General features: G+C 33.9%; 1 protein-coding gene across 2 annotated transcripts in view; it reads right to left on the reverse strand.

Moving 5' to 3' along the window:
- Nucleotides 1–7,620, reverse strand: part of LOC119071903 (synaptic vesicular amine transporter) — a 29,712-nt gene extending 22,092 nt beyond the window's left edge. Inside the window, exon 1 of one of the 2 annotated variants that reach the window (XM_037177016.1) lies at nt 6,969–7,555. The gene's annotated coding sequence lies outside the window, so the exon portion shown is untranslated. Of the gene's footprint in view, nt 1–6,968 lie in introns of both variants that reach the window. The other variant, XM_037177015.1, reaches the window with a different exon arrangement.
- Nucleotides 7,621–8,722: the final 1,102 nt, after the last annotated feature.

Here is an 8,722-nt window from a genome sequence, read left to right on the forward strand (position 1 = left end):
CCGAGAGACAATTTGTCTTGAAGCAGAGATTTTTATTAGGATTCATGATCCGCTTACACATTTTTATTTTTATAGGATTTTTATGTTGATTACATTTCAATGCAACGAGAACCAGTTTTTTTTTCGCCGAACGACTCAAAAAAAAGCAAGCTGCTGAAAGAGATTTTATAATTGAAAAAAAAGTAGATATTTGTTCTAGTCATACTGTTGCTCGCTGCTTAAGTTTACTGTCTCCGGAGACCGAATCGAAAGGGAAAAAATGAAATAAAAAGTCTAACATTTAATCATATTTTATCATCGCTTGTGAGTTTAATTTCGTCAATTAGCTCGTCCCAAATTGGGTTTTAAGTGGCAGAAAGAAAAAAAAATCGAGAAATGTACCGAGTAATACGTTATGTACCCCAGTTTACCTATAAGTGATTCTTATGCCGCTAAATGGAAAATTAAATGCATGGGAAAGGATGGGTTTAAAATAACTTTGTCTCCGTTTCTATAATTCATTAACACCAAAAACTTATTTAATTATTGCCAGCTAACATTTTCTAATTATAAGCGAAAATTTGTTGTTCATTCATTCGTTCGTCACAACGAATGGCAAAGAACACCAAATGCTCGATGCCTTTCACTTTATGGTAAAATCTGTTTATATATGTAGATAGGAGCAGGCAAATGTTCGGAGAAATTCCACTTTGGTGTGTATCTCACCTCTCTATAGATATACATTAATACATTAAGAAGAGGTGCGGAAAAATGTCCCAATTTTAGGCGCGCACAACCTGTGCCTTCCATTCTCAATCGCTCTATGTGTGTATGCTTTCGGTAAAGCTATATGGGAAATTAATTTGATTTCAATTTCAATTTAATTTATTCGTAAATTATTGTAGACAGTATGAGGGAAACGGGTAAAATGGTGCGGTATAAAAGGTTGGTTGTTGGTGTGTATAATATATATATGCGAAAGGGTGAGCCGTGTACCAGGTGTTTCGATGTCTTATTTTAAAGGCTGATTTTGGCTCGAGTGTGATATAAGTTTGTCATGGTTCAATCATGATGGAACAAATTGATCTCTAAAGTCTTGAACGTGGTGAGACTTTGCAGTTTTACCTTTCGATAGCTTGCTTCTCACTTAATATGGAATCAATTTTCGTGTAGCATTGCACTGGACTGCATTCAAATTTTCAACTACAACAGTCGTGAACAAAAATAGTCTTCGTTCAACCAAAGTTAATTTTCGTAAACCAGAGCTTTACACAAAATGCCTTTGCTTAAAAAACCTTCGAACCAAAGTATAGTTGACAGTACAAGCTATACACAGCTGTCCGAATACGTTTATCGATGTTATAGGAAATATTCGGTTGGATCAAGATCAAGCCAACATTCTTCCCTGCAGTGCCTGTGATAATATGGTACAATATTGCGCCAATAATTGGAAAATTTAACATTTACCTTACATTCTACAACATCAGGCTGAATGTGTGAGTGGTAAGTCGATTATCTGAACTTCTCTTTCACATCTCGATGCAGCTTTAGCTTTTGTCATTAGGCAATGCTCTGTCCGTTCTGATAGAGCATTGTATTAAGCTTATAATTTGAGGCCAATGATTGTGTCGCTATGTCTCAATTTTAACACGAAATTACTAATTACAGCAACGAGTTTTAATTTCGTTAAGTAAATTTGTACTTCCGGTGTGCAAAATTCTATACAAAAGTGATGTTTATTTGTACAGAAGTGAGCCTATAGCAGTTGGCTAAAGATAATCGCCAAATTAAAAGTGTCTTTGATTCTTTAACTCTCGCTATAACTATCAGTCATCAAAAAGCGGTGAGACACCCAGATTCATTACATTCGATAATTGCATTTAAAACTGTGTAAACAGTGAATTATAATTAGTGATGAATAATTAATCGTCAATTACCTTCCACTGAATTTTATCAGCACTCAAACAGAAGTGATGAGAGAGTACACAATGGAGTAAAAAAAAGCCAAACAATTAATTCGTAGCGTGTTAAAACCAATTTGAAACTGATATTTTTTCAAAATTTAATTAATTACAGAACAATCAGCCAAGTTGCATTGTTTAAACGTTTCATTCAGTCAATGCATTCAATGTATTGAAAAATTGGAAAAATGCGATTATGTGCAATTATTCACTGGTTTCGTTTCGCGGTTTTAGCAGAGTTGGTGATGCTTTTCAAGTCTTCATCAAGTTAAACTAAATTTTCCTTTTGTTTGTTAAACCTCCAGACACGATATGCATTACAGATTTCCGAAACAATTAAACGGAACATAATAATGTTTTATAACCAGCTGATACGAAATAGCTTTCAAGTTCGTTTTAAATGTACAATTATAAGTTTAATTTGGCGCGTTTTTATGGTATTTATAAAGTGATGTAGATAGTGCGATCCGTTCAGGTAATGTAATACACTGGCAAAAAAGGCCTGAAGGTATTAATTTTGCAAACGACGCACTACCTTTGTGAAAATCCATTTTATTTATTCACAAAAAAGGATTCATTTCCGCAGAACTGATTCAAAACATATTTTTCTTAGAAACTGCTTACAAGTGTTAGGCAACATAGAATGATAGTAATCTTGACATATTCTGTTTTTAGTCATTAAACTACTTTCGCAAACGAGGTAAACGTTGCAACAGGTCAGATCTTAAATTACACCTGAAATCCAGACAGTCAGTTGAAGACTGAACTGTTTACGATTTTCATATTTCTGGTGAATTCAGTTCAGATCGAGGTTGGTGGCTTGACCTGATTTTCAAGTTCTCAGCTTGAAAGATACCTAATTTGTTCCCTAATTTGTCCCCTACTCGAAAAAAAAATGTAAGATTTCTCTCAGTGCATCTCGCCATGAACACATCTCACGATTAGTTTTTTTTAGCCATAAAATAGTCAGTTTATCGCCTGACAGAGTTTATGCATTTCGATGCATGACAGTACTTAAAAAAAGTCGTAATAGTTAGTGCAGAACTTAAATGTTGTCACTTAACCTTAACACTTTCAAAAATGGGCAACAAAATTGCTTACAGCGCTGGAGAAGCAGCAAAAATACATCTGCATTAAGTAGATGCATTAATCAAAAACTGGCACTTTTTCAATAACAAGATGGTCACTTTTGGTGTCCAGACGAGCTAAGAGTTCCAATGGATGTCAGTAGTACTGATACTGTAAGATCAAGGGATCAAGACTTCTTAGTGAATTATTATAGTGCCCATATGGCTATTTGATTGAAGTTCTAAATATCAGGTCCCATTCGTACTTGTGGGACTCTACCGACGAACATAAATAAAATACGAAACTTGTTTCAGTTGTTTGCGTTCAGCACGTATGCATATTTCCATGAATGAAAACAGCTGAAACAAGTTTCATATTTTATAACCACGTCGCGTCGCTGGATGTAAACTTAGTTGTTAGAAGTAATAAAACGATCTTAAAATTATTTTCAAAACCTGATGACGATAGGTCCTCGAGTAAACACATTTTTGTGAAGATTTCTACGTTTCCCAGTTTTTAATCGCTAACGTGCTTCTTGATGCCATTAACATAAAATTTATACAAACGAGATTATACATTTTGACCAATAAGCTAATCGAGCCGTGAAATTACATCAAGGTCGTCTCACACGTCGTCCAATTAAAGATGTAAAGGTTTTGATAATGAAATCCCCGCGGTTCAACGACACTATTGTTGGACGGTTTCTGATTAGTAAACGATGAGTCATTCCAATTTTTATGTAGTTGTTTTTGAGAAAACACAACGAAACACAACTTTAAATACGTCACGATTCGTGTTATTTAAAACATGCGCCAAGCGTTAATTTTTATCTCAAATAAATATTTTTATTTCTTTTTTGTTGATTTTTATATTTAATTACGTAAACAGCGATCAATAAAACGGGAAGAACCCAGAAAGCACGATCGAGCGACCATTGAGATAAATACTAACTGGAGAAATAGTGTGAAAGTTCAGTAATTAGTATCTCAATGACGCTAACATTAAACAAAAATCTTCTTACTCAGAGCTGACCTTTTTTTTGAACAAATTAAATTTGTCAAAAACATGCCCTGAAGGGAACGGTAAGCGATTAAGTAAATTCCGTGAAAAGATGTATATCTGCCAACGGAGAAGTTCCCGGAAATTTGGGTAATTCGAGAAATTACCAGTGGGAATTAACGTTTAAAAGCCCAGAAGCAAGAGTAAGTGCAGGTATCTCAAAGTATCTAATAAATATCAGCAGAACAAGACTAAAAATATTCACTGGAGTGATGACTGGACATTATGGCTTCAACAAACACTTATATACCATTGGAAAACGCATTAGTTCAAGCTGTGATTTGTGTGACTACCACACAGATTCAGCCGAGCACTACCTCTGCAACTGTCCGGCTTTTATCGAAAGTAGGCGGAAGTTCCTATCTAATCAATCACAAATTGATTATACATTTGGCACCTCAAAACATCCTGAACTACATAGTTAGTACAGACAGATTCACTTAAACCACAAGTGTAAGAAAGAAGTAATAGTAAGCACAAAAAAAGTGCGGGTAGATGGGTAACTATTGAATTTTATCTCGACGTTTCCTCCCGCTGTTAAATGTCTATTTTGAAATAATTGATTAGTATTTGGTGAATGTGTGGAACGTCATAGTCATTGATATGAGATTTGTCGTCTATAAAAGACAGAATATAACTTGTTCCACTTGCAATTTACTTCCCCATTCTGTACAAACGACGCAACCAATTTTAATTTGCACAGATTTCAGTAAATGAAGAAATTTGTCCATAGGACACTGTTACCTCTATATGCTGTACATTGGCTATTGAGATGAGTATTTATTTACCTACTTAAACTGCACACTCCACCTGATACTTTCGCGCTTCATTGAATTAATGAGCAAAACAATTGTGGTAAACCCTAAACGCTAAACCAGTTAATTGAATCGTTTAGAATACTGAAATTAGTTTAAGATTCTTTTAGCTCACAATATAAAAACCACATTTTTACTCACTGAAACGGATCAAATACAATAATTGCTCAGAAAACCCGTCCAGTAAGACGAATCATTTAATTTATTGCATGTCTACAACTATAGAACAATTACAGCCATAAGAACATGTCATAAACGGCTTGTTACAATCTGGTGATAATTCTGATAAATATCGCTAAAATCATAATCAGAACAAAGCGGCATCAAAATTAAAATATTTTTTTTGTTTCGTGAATAATTTGCTTCGTTTTTTGATCTATTTTAAGACCTTGAAAAAATTTGCAGCTCACAGACTTCCGGGTATTTAATTTATGTTTTGACAAGTTGAACGTTTAATTCACTTGACGTGAAAAATTCGCCATACGATGCCCCCCGAAAATATTACAGACAATTACACAATTACAGACAAGCGATTTCGTGTTTCATCGAAATCGAAAAAAATTGTTAGCAAATTCCTTTTACAAAATGATAGTCATAATAACATATAAATATATATGTGTAGTGAGTACCGGCTGGTAGGCGTCTAGATCGCTAGATCGAGTTAATTATAGATGCTTTTAGATAAAGCTTTTTTTCCAGCAGGTAAAATAAGAAAATCAAATTCGCAGATCGACTTTTTGTTTCTCGTTGATAGCTGAAGGCAACACAATTTTAAGTTGATAACCAGTCGTAAGTGATATTACTCTAAATTTAAACTGTAGACGGTCAGCCATTTAAAACCATTCGTTTGGCTTGAAATGTATGAAGTTAATTAAAAATGTATGAAATTTCGCATTTACTTGTTAGGTTGTTACAGACAATCATACCAAAACTAAAAGAGTTGTCTCATCATTACATTGATTGTTGTGTTGTATACTGTACACACGGACGTAATGGATGTAATATAAATGCTACGACCAAAACTCTATTTTCTGGTTATTGGCAATACAAATGATGATACGATCTACATGTGATATGGTCGTTTTATAACAGTAATTTAGATCTACCAATTAAGGTTAAAATTGAAGAAAAAAAAATCGTCGGTTACGTATACCACACATGCAAATAACAGAATTTATGTAATAAGTACCTACGGCAACTAATAGTTACGTGTGTGATTTGTTGATCCACAATGACTCTAACTGAACTTTAATTCTCGAATTCAATGGCAACAGAAGTGGCTCGTCAATTAGTGAATACAAAATTAAGAAATCGAGAAAAACCTAATTTATGTCACCGACGACCGACGCCTTGAATCGAGTAAAACACTTCCTAAAACGACGATGATTAATAGCGTAAATTATAGACAGAAAAAACACGCGGCATGGATTCTATGATAACATCTCCGAATTATCATAAAGAAGCTGCGGTTCTTGACACGAAAAAAAAAATTGCTTTACAGAATGCTCGATAATTACAACTAGAATGCAACAAATTAACCGTTATAAAGCTGATCTTTGTCTCTCCTCAAGCAACTCTCTTTTCTGTGTAATCTACGTCTATAACTTCATATCAATTGCAATGATCGACCTTGAGTGAATGTAACTACGATGATGGGATCTTATAGAAAACAAGGAAGTTTAATTTGAAGAATTTTTAGTGTATAATCTGTATCACGTCTGCAACCAATTAAAGATAATAAGTTCATTTTTCCGTTGCTATTAGACCGATTTATGCTTATGCATGATGTACTTGCACTATAAATATGTGTTCTGTATGTGTTCAGAAATAAATATGCGAATCAAAAAGCAAATATTCATGAAACGAGAAGCAAAAATACACAATGATCGATGATCATCCATGTCCACGACAAGACAAAAAAAAATATTTGACCAAATAATTTAAATATTTCGAACGTTGCAATAAATTACATTTCGGAAGCTGATCCGCTTTGTCATTGAATCGCAGAAGAAAAAAAATTTCAATTCTGCGAATTCTAATATCGTTTTGTCGTATTTGTAAATATAATTCTTAACCTTAAACTTACAGTTGGATGATGAGATCTTAATTGGTTTGCTCGCACGTGAATCTGTTTATCAGCCTACAACGGCAATTTAAATTAATCAACTTGTATTTGAATTTATTTTCTCGTTTTGTTCAAATTTTTTATTTTTACTTTTCGCTTTCGAGAAGATTTTGTCTCGTTTTAAGTACACGGAAAGACAATTTTTTTTCTACCGCACAACTTGAACATTCATTTTCACACGAATTTAATTCCAATTTTTAATTATAATCTTTTATGGAACCGGTCAATTGTTACATCGATAATAAATCTATCAAATTCTGATTGAAGTAACAGCAACAGGAAAAAAAAGTGTTTGAAATTCACTTCACAAAATGATAAACTTCGTCAAAACTATGTGCAAAACTTGCTTCTTTGTGTGCAAAAAAAAAAAGTTTCAACCGCGCGGTATAACGTTTATATCCTTTACAAATTAGTTTCTATTTTACATGCAGGCACCAGCCGTATAATATAACTATCTGTTCGTGCTACCGCCACGACCAAAAGAACAAATGAAAATGAACCTTTTTAGTAGAAACGATCAAACAAAAACATAACAAACTATCCTGAAGTCAAGTTTACTGTTGATTTTTAAATTGTGTTTCAATGCTGACGATGGCGTAGTCACACATCGATTAGCTACTGTATGGGTGTTTGTGTGTTGCAAACATTATATTGGTTCGTAGTATTGGAATTTCTAAAATTGGTGTTTGATCACTTGAATTTTTGGTAAATTTATCGAGCAGCGCTTCGTATAATGGGAAAGACCATACCATTCAACTTTCGTTGATAATGCTAGCTATATAGCTAATTAAATATACGACATTGTTCCTAATGACGACGACTGTGTCACAAAAATGTCGTAAAATGCTTTCGCGATAGCAATAAATAATTTAAATGGTTGATAAAGACCATGGTAAAAAGCAAACAAAATTCGGTAGGTAGGGTATGTTCTCATGAAGCCGATACTTTTTGCACTAAGAATGTAGGTTAATCACTGGGAATTTCTTAGTACACCTTAGAACGATTGTCCATTGAATTAAAAATTGGAAACACAGAAGTACGAAACTATAAACCTAAAGTGATAATCTCGACAATCTGAGCAGAAATCTTAACAACACGGTTGCGAGCTGTTCGCTCACAAACAACAATATTATTCGCGGTACCCGCTTTCAGAATGATTCTTCTCACATTTAAGCATTACGTACATTATCTGTTGAGCGTTGAATAAGTCTGTTCGAAAAAAAGACGGTTATCATCCAAGAATCTTCAAACGACAAACAAGTTTCTTTGAGGTTCTCTTTCTGGTTGTGATTCTTCTATTATTTAAATAACAACAACCACACGAGATCTCACTTTTGTTTGCGTAAAGGTGTGTATAGAGTTTAAAGGTTCAAATGCACAAATCTGTGGGCTGTGAACATATGTGTTTGCATTTTATATGCAATGTAATTTTGTCGCTTTATTGCACGCGAATCGGAGAACATAATGGTGATGTTGATATGCTTATTAAGTCGAAGTAGGACTTCAAAGAAATGCAGGGAGACGAAACGCATTTTCAAAAGAATTTGAATGTTTTATGGAGGCTGTGTTAATTGATTCGAAACGCTGGTTATATTTCCCATGATTCATTCAGTTTTCTTTTTCTCAATAAAACTATTTAATTAGTGGACGATCGACTGTAACTTCGGTAGGGTATTTTTCTGATTTTTCAGAATAATTCGTGAGTCAAACATTAA

Source organism: Bradysia coprophila (assembly GCF_014529535.1).
Source record: "Bradysia coprophila strain Holo2 chromosome IV unlocalized genomic scaffold, BU_Bcop_v1 contig_5, whole genome shotgun sequence".
Taxonomy (NCBI): Eukaryota; Metazoa; Arthropoda; class Insecta; order Diptera; family Sciaridae; genus Bradysia; species Bradysia coprophila.